Source organism: Lepidochelys olivacea, assembly GCF_965140295.1.
Source record: "Lepidochelys olivacea isolate rLepOli2 genome assembly, chromosome: 1".
Classification (NCBI taxonomy): domain Eukaryota; kingdom Metazoa; phylum Chordata; order Testudines; family Cheloniidae; genus Lepidochelys; species Lepidochelys olivacea.
The window spans coordinates 34,446,925-34,459,607 of record NC_140411.1 but is presented as its reverse complement, the minus strand read 5'-3'; positions in this window follow the sequence as shown (position 1 = coordinate 34,459,607).

Sequence of the window (12,683 nt, the reverse complement as noted above, 5' to 3'; positions counted from 1 at the left end):
TCAGCTGACAAAGTAGCAGCACTCCACTGAAGTCAATGAAACTGTGCTGATTTACAGCGGTTCAGAATCTTGCCCTCTGACTTCAGCTGATGACAAATCAGATCATCAGGTTCAACGGCTGCTGTTTGACATCATTTTAAAATTTCCCAAAAGCCTGAACACATCTCTTGCCAGTACACGAAGAGCAGTGGGTTTGGAATGTTGACATTTTACAACAGCCTTGAGTCTCTTGGGCAGCAGCGTTACATAGGAAGTCGGTGTTTATAGTCCCTTTTTTGTGTTTACCACTGTTAGCGGCAAACCTCTTGCACAAAGGGTCGAAGGAAGTTCAATGCTGAGAAGAAACTGTTCTTTTCTATTATTGTATCAGCAACTGAAGCTCTGCCAAGAGACAGCACTCAAACATTTTCAAAGCTGACTGGTAACTTTCAAACAAGGCTTCGGGTACAGAGTTGTTGCCGGCACCCAGTGCCAAGAGGCTGAACAACAGCTTGAGTGGTTCGTTACCCGGTGTGCTACACCCAGTAATCACAACGGGGTGGAGAAGCAGAAAAGTTTATTTGAAGCTTCAAATAGGTACAGGGAGATTTGAATCTCAAATCCTGTGCACAGAGCAGGAAGTTACACAGGCTTTTATACATCCTTTTTCCCCAGCATACTTATCCAATAGCAAGCTACCCCAAGTATCCATATAGCCAGCCAATCCAGTTCCCAGCTAGTTCCCTGGTTCTCTGTATCATTTGTTAAACTATACATAAAGCTGCTTTATTCAGCATTGTTCTTCCATATCTGCCCTGTTTGGTCTTGCTGAGTTTCAGGCAGTCTGACTCTGCAACATATTGTTGCAGACCCTCAGTATAACTGCTGTGTGTGCCTTCGGGCTGGGGGGCCAAGGACACTTGGGCCTAGTACGCAGAGCTGCTGCGAGTGCCTCCAGGCGAGAGGGGGGGCCCCCAAGGACACCTGGGCCTAGTGCAAAGGGGCTTCATCGACACTCGTGGTCTTCCATCCCCTCGAGTTACCTAGTGGCCATGCCCCAGTGTCCCCAACAGCATGAAATAAGAACAATATAGTTACTTGGTTTATAAAAAGAACAGAAACCGCTCAGCCCACAGACCGATACTTTCCCCTATACAGAGATTAATGTCATTATGCCTCACTCCCTCTGCCTTCACATTGAAAGTCTTGTAGGGCTCGATGTGCACTGGACTTCAGCCACCCCCTCTTTTGGTTTCATTTTACACCACTTGACTTGCCAACAGTGTCACCATGAGGCACATATCTGCCTAAGTGCTAACTGCTTTTCACAGCAGTAGGACCTGGAACTGGCACAGACAGTCATCTACACCAACCTTTAGTTCACAGCAAGCTGGGGTGTAAATCTACCTTGCACAAATATGCCGCACATTAAGAGCCTGGGTGGAACCTGTGGGCATGCACTAAAAGCTCCCCAGTGCACTTGGAGCTATGCTGCATTGAAATGGGAGTAGATCCAAGCACACTGGGAAACGTTTAGTGTGCAGCAGCAAGGTCCACATGCACACACAGTGCACAGCAGGTTACTACAGGGTACAGTGACACCCCCGCTTGCCACCAACTGTTGTCTAGCCCAAGCCCTTGAACACTTGTCAAGCTGCACTTGATTCCTAGACCAAGACCAAAAGGGACCATTATGAGCAACTAGACAAGCCATTTACAACACACACTTTGCTTCTCTACAAAAGAAAAAGGACACAACTTTCTAAACTACTACATGCCACAAGAGGCCACAGCAATGGTTCCCTCAACCCACCCAGCAATATTGTTAACCTATCCAACTATACTCTTAGCCCAGCAGAAGCAGCTGTCCTATCTCGGGGCCTCTCCTTCTGCCCCTCCACCCCCACGAACATGATACAGTTCTGTGGTGACCTAGAATCCTATTTTCGACGTCTCCGACGCAAGGAATATTTCCAACACACCTCTGAACAACATACTAATCCACAGAGACCTCCCTACCAACACTACAAAAAGAAGGATTCTAGGTGGACTCCTCCTGAAGGTTGAGACAGCAGACTGGACTTCTACATGAGTGCTTCCGCCGACGTGCACGAGCTGAAATTGTGGAAAAGCAGCATCACTTGCCCCATAACCTCAGCCGTGCGGAACACAATGCCATCCACAGCTCAGAAACAACTCTGTCATCATAATCAAAAAGGCTGACAAAGGAGGTGCTGTTGTCATCATGAATAGGTCGGAATATGAACAAGAGGCTGCTCGGCAGCTCTCCAACACTACTTTCTACAACCCATTACCCTCTGATCCCACTGAGAGTTACCAAAAGAAACTACAGCATTTGCTCAAGAAACTCCCTGAAAAAGCACAAGAACAAATCTGCACAGACACACCTTTGGAACGCCGGCCTGGGGCATTCTATCTGCTACCCAAGATCCATAAACCTGGAAATCCTGGACACCCCATCATCTCAGGCATTGGCACCCTGACAGCAGGATTGTCTAGCTATGTAGACTCCCTCCTCAGGCCCTACGCTACCAGCACTCCCAGCTACCTTCGAGACACTACTGACTTCCTGAGGAAACTAAAATCCATCGGTGATCTTCCTGATAACATCATCCTGGCCACTATGGATGTAGAAGCCCTCTACACCAACATTCCACACAAAGATGGACTACAAGCCATCAAGAACACTATCCCCGATAATGTCACGGCTAACCTGGTGACTGAACTTTGTGACTTTGTCCTCACCCATAACTATTTTACATTTGGGGACAATGTATACCTTCAAATCAGCAGCACTGCTATGGGTACCCGCATGGCCCCACAGTATGCCAACATTTTTATGGCTGACTTAGAACAACACTTCCTCAGCTCTCATCCCCTAACACCCGTACTCTACTTGCACTATATTGATGACATCATCATCTGGACCCATGGAAAAGAAGCCCTTGAGGAATTCCACCATGATTTCAACAATTTCCATCCCACCATCAACCTTAGCCTGGTCCAGTCCACACAAGAGATCCACTTCCTGGACACTACAGTGCTAATAAACGATGGTCACAAACACCACCCTATACCGGAAACCTACTGACCGCTATTCCTACCTACATGCCTCCAGCTCTCACCCTGACCACACCACACGATCCATTGTCTACAGCCAAGCTCTGCGATACAACCGCATTTGCTCCAATCCCTCAGACAGAGACAAACACCTACAAGATTTCTATCAAGCATTCTTATAACTACAATACCCACCTGCAGAAGTGAAGAAACAGATTGATAGAGCCAGAAGAGTTCCCAGAAGTCACCTACTCCAGGACAGGCCTAACAAAGAAAATAACAGAATGCCACTAGCCGTCACCTTCAGCCCCCAACTAAAACCCCTCCAATGCATTATTAAGGATTTACAACCTATCCTGAAGGACGACCCATCACTCTCACAGATCTTGGGAGACAGGCCAGTCCTTGCCTACAGACAGCCCTCCAACCTGAAGCAAATACTCACCAGCAACCACATACCACACAACAGAACCACTAACCCAGGAACCTATCCTTGCAACAAAGCCCGTTGCCAACTGTGTCCACATATCTATTTAGGGGACACCATCATAGGGCCTAATCACATCAGCCACACTATCAGAGGCTCGTTCACCTGCACATCCACCAATGTGATATATGCCATCATGTGCCAGCAATGCCCCTCTGCCATATACATTGGTCAAACTGGACAGTCTCTACGTAAAAGAGTAAATGGACACAAATCAGATGTTAAGAATTATAACATTCATAAACCAGTCAGAGAACACTTCAATCTCTCTGGTCACGCGATTACAGACATGGAAGTTCCGATATTACAACAAAAAAACTTCAAATCCAGACTCCAGCGAGAGACTGCTGAATTCGAATTCATTTGCAAATTGGATACAATTAACTTAGGCTTGAATAGAGACTGCGAGTGGCTAAGTCATTATGCAAGGTAACCTATTTCCCCTTGTTTTTTCCTACCCCCCCCCCAGACGTTCTTGTTAAACCCTGGATTTGTGCTGGAAATGGCCCATCTTGATTATCATACACATTGTAAGGAGAGTGATCACTTTAGATAAGCTATTACCAGCAGGAGAGTGGGGTGGGGAGAGGTATTTTTTCATGCTTTGTGTGTATAAAAAGATCTTCTACACTTTCCACAGTATGCATCTGATGAAGTGAGCTGTAACTCACAAAAGCTTATGCTCAAATAAATTGGTTAGTCTCTAAGATGCCACAAGAACTCCTTTTCTTTTTAGTCTCACCCCCTGCATTACACAGGCAGGATCTGAGCCCTGGGGCTGCAGGGAAGGGACTGATCAGGCCTCTGGGCCAGCTCTTTCTGAAATACAACATCTGCTCTGTAAAAATCCCCAACGGTTCCTCTTTTTTTGAAAAAACCTAGAGTGTGGCGGATCAAACAAGAGGAAATGGCTGGGAAAACCGGACGTATGGTAACTCTTATACTCATGGCCAACATGTAAACACCCCCTTTGGGAAAGCTAGCCCCCCCTGGTGGCGGCCCTTCTGCTGGAGGCCCTGGCCCACCAGCGCTCTGAGCCCTCTCGCAGCCAGAGGAGCCCCGGCCAAAATGCCCCAGCTCCAGGCCACTTGCCCAAGCTGAGCTCCCACCAAGTTAGGCAGCCATGTATTTATCCATGGCTTAATCTCAGTTGTAGCCAAATTGGTTTATACATCTACTTAACTAGGGATGAGAAAGCTAAAGTCAGGTTATAAATCTCCTTTTAGGCCAGGTAAACAGCCTCATTTGAAGTCGTGTTTCTGTATTAGGCAACCAAACAATACTATAACCTGGGTTAGCCACGGCTGAGTTTAATCGAGTGCTCTCGTGCTCAATTTACTTTTGGGTCAGTGCCAGTCCCCAAATCCTCCCAGCGGGCCAATAACGTCACTGAAGATGGTGTTCAGAAAAGAAAACATTTCTATTGTATTTTTTATTTTGAATTTCTTAGAAATAATAAAACTGTCATACAACTTTATGCAATTCTTCGCCTGCCGGAGAGTTTTTAGTGTTTACCAGACACCTGGCAACACTTCAGGTCTGTCAGTTTGTTGATGTTTGGCCTCAGTGACTGAGCAGTTGAAACCTTCAGGATTGCACCAAGGTGGGCATCAGCTAGTTGTGTTTGGTATTTTGACTTGCTTATATTCATTGTGGAAAACAGTGACTCTGCCCCCATGGCTGACACTGCCCACCAACTAGTGATGGTATCTCTGTCCCTCTCCCCCAACCAATGGGAACTGTGGGGGGCAGCGCCTGCAGGAGACAGAGCCAGCAGCATGGCTGCATGCATCTCTCCTCCGTGGGCCACAGTGGGGAGGTTCTCGGGACGCAGATGGGCCTCAGGCCGGGACTTTGAGACCCGTGGTTTAACTGTACTAGTACAGTTGATTCCACACCTCACTTCAAGGGCCCATCTTCATAGGACTTGAGGTCAACTGGCATTTTAGATGCCTACAATGTACTGATGTTGTCTATGTGCATAGAACTGGTTTGTTAAGGAGTGTATGTGTGGTGCTGTACAATTATGGGTCCTGTTCTGGGTTTATAGATCAACACTACAGCATGCATTAAGTCACAGACCCATCCTCGTCAACTTGTCCAGCGTATGGGCTGGCCACTGAATAACCCGATGTCTATAGATGCTCTTCACAGATCTTGTTCAGCCCATTTATTTCTTCTTCAATTAAGACAGCAAGATAAGTCCAGGATGCACATAAACATATTGGAACTGCAGGCAGTACAAAAAGCTTACCAGGCCTTCCTGGCAACTATCCAAAACCAACACGTTTTTCATGTCAGACACCACCACCATCTTCTACATAAACAAAACCCCAAGACCTATGGGTGGGAATGGTGCATCACACACTATATTCTTTAGACAGCAGCCTACCTACCAGGAACCTAGAACCCATGATTGCCTATGCTCTCAGTAGAAACTTTGCAACTGACCATGAATGGGAGTTGCATGACTAATTGCAGACAATTTTGGCCAATGGGGACCTTCAGTGACAGATCTTTTTGCATCCCACACCAATACCAAATGCACCCTAATATTGTTTGAGGGGAGGAGCTGGAACTCAATCATACGGGGATGCCCTAATCCTCAATTGGTCAGACTGGACAAGTTATGCTTTCACCCTCCCCCACTTACCTCGAGTGATCCACACGATCAGATGGGAGAAGGCAACAACCATCCTCATAGTCGCATTCTGGCCTCACCAATCTTGTATTCTGCTCCTCCTCTGCATGTTGAAGTACCCCCCTCTCCCCCAGAATCACGCTTCAAACATTCCCAGAGGTGCTGGCCCAACACAACGGCAGACTCAGGTACCCCAACCCCACACTCTCTTCACCTGACAGCTTGATTATTGGATGGACACCTACACTAGTGCAAGAATAGTCTCCGACAGTAGAGGATGGCCTCAAACAGCAGGAAAGTGTTTACAAGATGCTCATATCAAGCCAAGTAAAAACATTTCACTTTCTAGGCTACCAGCCAGAACCTTGTCCCTGAAGCCATGCACATCCTGGTACTCCTTGAATGTTTCCTTTAATCTGAAGGATGCATTGCTGACCCTCAGTTCCACTGAGGTGCATGCAGCTGCCATTAGCACCTTCCACCCACTGCTGGATAGTCATTCAATTTTTATCCACCTGTTAACTCTGCAGTTTTGCCTCCTTCAAAAATAAACCTCCTATTCAACTGACCTTAACTTAGTCTTCACCTCACTGATGACCTATGGTCTCATGCTCACTATCTCTCCTTTCCATGAAAGTTGCCTTCCTTGTCACCATTACATTGGTTAGGAGGGTTGGTGAAATTGGGGCCATGATGGCTAACCCCCCCCTTTCTATAGAGACAAGGTCCCTTAACAATTCTGTTGTGTATTTGGTTGTCATGGTAATAGAACTTTGTTGTTGCTATGGCAACTGAGTTAGATTATAGATTATAGCCTAGCCAGTTTTATCTGGTTTTGGTTAGTTCAGCGTGTGACAATAAATGGCTGCTTTTAAGGTTTACAGCTCTCTGTGTCTCAAGTGATTTCTTCCTAAAACTGCTGCCTCCAAGGAGACAACAAAGTGGTGATGTGGGTAGGATTCCTGTGCTGCCCCAACAACAGAAAGAAGTAGAAGTCAAGGTACAAAAACAAAACCTTTTTGCTGTTGGAAGGGGGTGAGAACTGGCTTGTTTGCACTGACTGTGCAACCTGAAACTAAAACCATGGCTACACTTACAGGGCCGCTGGAACTTTTTGAGGAGACTCTAGTGCAATAGCATGTATATACTGAGAGTTTTGAGCTTTTTGTTATTGCAAATGACATTACAGAAGAGAAGAAGGTGCCAATATTCTTAAGTGTTGTAGGGGCTAAGTTGCGTAGCAGAGAGCAGTCTTACTTACACCCTGTTAAGCTTAAGCTTGAGACCAAATCTTACAGTGACATTGTGGAAATCCTAGGGTCCCATTTTTCTCCAAAACCACTGGTAAAAGCTGAAAGATATAGGTTCCACAAAAGAGACCAAAGAGAAAATGAAACAGTTGTACAATTTGCAGCAACTTTGAAAAGGCTTGTGGAACACTGAGTTTAAGGAGATGTTAAATGATGCCCTGTGTGACAGGTAAGTGTGTGGCCTGCACAGTGAAGCTATACAGAAGCGCCTATTGATAGAGGCTCAGTTTACCTTAAAGAAGGCAGTTGATATTGCAGTCTCCATGGCACTGGCTACAGAGGAGGTGCAATACATCGGTGCAGCCCCTAGGGTGCATAAGGTGTCACAAGAATCTACCCACAAAAAACTGTGGAGAGTCAAGAATGTTACCGCTGTGGTAAGCCGGGTCACCAGGCATCAGAATGCTAGGGTAAGGACCTGGTGTGTCAACAAGGGACACACTGAGTGTGCCTGTAAACAGAAGAAAGAGGCCTGTGGTCTGGCCAACCAAAAAGGGAAACCTGCAGCCCCAGGATGACCAAGGAGACACCTCATCGCAAGATGTGCCACTGCACATTTTGTCTTTGGCAGTGGGCTCCCATGAATACTGGGAAACCCAGTTGTTGGACGGCAAATCTATACGCATGGAACTGGACACCGGTGCAACCGTCTTGCTGGTCTCTGAGACTGTGTATAAAGAAAAGCTACAGCATCTTCCGCTTAAGGCAACAAAAACTGTTCTGAAGACGTATACGAGAGAAGCTGTGCCCATGTTGGGTACTATTGATGTTAAGGTGGAGCTCAATGGACAGGCTGCTAAATTGCCACTGTTTGTGGTGAAAGGTAATTACACAGTCTTAATAGGTAGGTCTTGGCTTAGGAAGATTCAGGTGAACTGGGCAGAAGTGCACCGAATAACTAAAGAAGAAACCGGTCTGACCGCAAAACTAAGGAAACATGCTGCTGTTTTTGGAGAGGATCTGGGAAGTATGAAGGGAATCATTGTGACATTGAACATTAAACTTGACAGTCAACCAAAATATCTGAAAGCCAGAACTGTGCCATATGCCATCAGGCTGAAACTTGAAGCGGACCTGGAGCACTTGGTCACAAATGGAGTCCTAATACCAGTTACCTATAGCCCATGGGCAACTCCTATCATTCCAATAGTGAAGAAAGATGGCTCCCTCTGGATTTGTGGTGATTTTAAAGTTACTGTCAACCCGGTGTTGTGTGCAGAGCAATACCCGCTTCCCCGCATCGATGACCTCTTTGTGGACCTGGCTGGGGGACAAGAGTTCAGTAAGATTGATCTGAGTGAAGCGTATTTACAGATGCATGTTGATGAAAAGTCCCAAGAGCTGTTGACTATTGTGATGCATAAAGGGCTTTATTTATACTGTCGCCTACTTTTTAGAATAACATCTACTCCTGCCCTGTTCCAGAGGGCTATGGACCAGATCTTGTGTGGCTTGCCAGGAGTCCAGTGCAATCTGGATGACATCCTGGTCACTGGAAAGAATGAGGAGGATCACCTAAAGAATTTAGAGACTACCCTACAAAGACTGGAAGAGTATGGCCTAGGAGTCCGCAAAGACAAGTGTGAATTCTTCCAGCCCTCTGTTTAATATTTGGGACACATCATTGATGCTACGGGTCTTCATAAAGCCCCTGCAAAAGTTAAGGCTATTGTGGAGGCTCCCCCTCCTCAAAATGTTAACCAGGTTCGCTCGTTTCTAGGACTATTGAACTATTATGGAAAGTTCATCTGTTAGCCATACTGCTAAAACCACTTCACGAACTCCTTGGGCAGAACAAGGCCTGGAAGTGGACTGAAGCCTGTGATGTTGCATTTAACAAAGCTAAGGGTGCATTGCTAAATTCTGAAGTTCTGATGCACTTTGGTCCATCCTTACCCCTACAGTTGGCCTGCGATGCCTCCCCTTATGGAGTGGGAGCGGTCATATCACACATTATGCCTTCGGGAGAAGGGAGACCTATTGCTTTTGCTTCACACTCTAAGCAAAGCTGAAACTAGCTATGCCCAGATTGAACATGAGGCATTGGGAATAGATTTCAGAATTCAGAAGTTTCATCAGTACCTGTTCAGGTGGAAATTTACTCTTCTCACAGACCATCCACCTCTGACTTCAATTTTTGTACCCCACACAGGCATTCCCCCAATAGCTGCTAGTCGAATGCAACGTTAGGCATTGTTGCTTTCAGCACACACACATGAAATCAAATATTGGAAATCCACTCTGCATGGCGATGCAGATAGTCTCTCAAGGTTGCCTTTACCAGTCAAACATCAAGATATTGCCCAGAAGGAAATCTTTTACTTTGAACAGGTAGAGAATACACCCATCACCGCTACTCAGGTAAAGAAGGCAATTTGCGTTGACCCAGTACTGTCCCAAGTTATGGACCTGGTGATGCATGGAACATCTCGACGAACCTCTCCCATCTCACCCGACCTTGTTACTTACAATGTCCAGGAGGATGGAGTTATCGATCCAATCTGGTTGGTTGTTGTGGGGGAGACATGTCATGTCATTATCCCACCACCACTGAGATCACAGATGTTAGAACAGCTATATTCCAGTCACTGTGGAATAGTGACCATGAAGGAAATCGTACAACGCTATTTTTGGTGGCCTGGATTGGACAGTGCTATTGAAGAGAAGGTAAGATCTTGTATGTCATGTCAGGGTGTGAGAAATGCACCCCAGTGGGCACCCCTATCCAAAAACTACAGGATTCTTTAGTCATTTCGGTCTGCCAGAACAACTTGTGAGTGATAACGGACCACAGTTAGTCTCTCAGGAGTTTCAAAATTTTATGAAGGCAAATGGGATACACCACATCACTTAAGCACCATATCATCCATCCACCACTGGATTAGCTGAAAGATTTGTGCAGACAATGAAACAAGCTTTGAAATCAGCAAGGGGACAATTACCCATTCAAAAGCATCTGGACACCTTTTTACTAGCCTACAGAAACACACCTCATGCTACAACCAAGGCATCGCCGGCCTTTCTAATGACAGGACGACTACAGCTGAGCACTTGCTTTGACCTGCTGAAACCTTCTGAACCCTGACAAATTGTGCAATGTCAGCAGCAAGATCAAGTCATCAGGTGTGCACCCAGAGCTAAAGACCAAACCTTTAGCCCAGGACAGCCAGTTTTGGCTCTGAATTATACTTCTGGAGCTAAATGGATCCCTGCTACTGTCATCGCTCGAACAGAACCCATTTCCTACACAGTCCGGACTGCAGAGGATCTCACTTGGTGGCAACATGTAGATCAGCTGTTGCCAGGTCATACCAGTCCTCAGACACATCTTCAGTTGAGCTACCCGACTTCACCGCTTCTGGCAAGACACCAAATCAAGAGTCACCTGTTCCTGACTGTCCCCCTCCATTACTGCTGACAGCTGAGCTAGCCCCCTGCCTGGATGGAGCTGATACATTCTCACCCAGTCGCACTATGAACACTGAGCCCATCATCAGGCCTGCTCCCAAGACACTTTCGGGTGCAACACCACCAGAAGTCCGCCTGGAGGCGGAAGGCCTCCTCCATGGCTGGATCTTTAGCTAGGACGAACCCACAGTTACAGGGCAAAAAATCCCCAGAGTTTAGCTGGGAATGGAGGCAGTCTACCCACCTTCTCTATAGATTCATAGATATTAAGGTCAGAAGGGACCATTAGGATCATCTAGTCTGACCTCCTTCACAATGCAGGCCACAGAATCTCACCCACCCACTCATTTGTCTCTGAGAGCTGCTTGGTGGAATAAACGTCTTTGCCGCATCCAGGGCAGATTGCATACACTTTTGCCAGGGTGATGGCCCTGGCAATTACTATGAGGACTTGCTGGCTCCAAAACTCATGGATTGCTCTGGATGCTCAGCAAGCTATTGAGGACTTGCCATTCGATGTTTTCAGACAAGAATGAGGAAACCCTCCATTCCTTCAAGGATTTGAGGGCTACCTTATGGTCTCTGGGGGGTGTATATGTCACCGGCACAGATACGCTATTATGGGGCTCAGCCACAGCACCCCATCCCCCCAAGACAGCACGACTATCCCAGGAAGAAGCACTTGAGCTCAGGGCCTAGCCACTCGGCACACCCTCCTTTGACGCCTACTAAGTGCTCATTTTGCCTCATTGAGCCACAGCACTGAGCCAGTTGTTCTTCCTCCATCATTCCCTATTCCTTTGGGGACAGGCTGGCTTGCTTTTACAATGCATGGATTTCTAAGATGTCTGACAGCTGGGCCCTAGACACTGTCAGATTGGGCTATGCCATCCAGTTCCTCTGAATGCCCCCTCCTCACCCCTCTTCAGGGACCCCTCTCATGAGATACTACTCTTCAAGCAGGTCAGTTCTCTGATAGTACTGGAAGTGGTGGAGAAGGAGGAGGTGGTTCTGCAAGAACACCGTGGTCTTGGGTTCTACTCCAGGTATTTCCTGATACAGAAATCCAAGGGTGGGATGAGGGCTCATACTCAACCTCCACAGACTCAACAAGTTCATCAAATACATGAGGTTCTGCATGGTCACTGTCAGCTATCATCCCTGCTTTGTCCCAGAATGACTGATTGGCTGCTCTGGACCTTTCAAGATGCCTACTTCCATATGGTGGTTCTACCAAGTCACAGGAACTATCTAGTTTAGTGTTTGTTTTATTTAGAGGATGTTCTTATTAAGGAGGGAGGAATGTGTTTTGTATTTGATTGTCAAAGTAATAGACCCTTGTTGCTGCTATGGCAACTGAGTTAGATTATTAGGGGACAGCCGAGCCAGTTTTGGCTGGTTTTGGTTACTTCAGTGTGTGGTATTAAATTGCTGCTTTTAAGTTTACAACTCTGTCTCAAATGATTTCTTCCTAAAACTGCTGCCCCAAGAATACAACAAATTCCACCCCAAGTTCCTATCCAAGGTGGTTTCCCAATTCCACCCATACATTTACCTACCTTCTTCCCCAAACCTCAAATGAGGAAAGAAGGCTTCAGTCAGATGTTTGAAGGGCACTGGCTTTTTATCTTGACAGAACAAAGCCCTTTCAGAAATCTCCCAGGCTTTGTTGCCATAGCAGAGAGAATGAAAGAACAAATCATTTTAATCCAGATAATCTTCAAGTGGATCTCAGTACATTATGTACTTTTATCAATTATCGGGATGATCCCTGCCA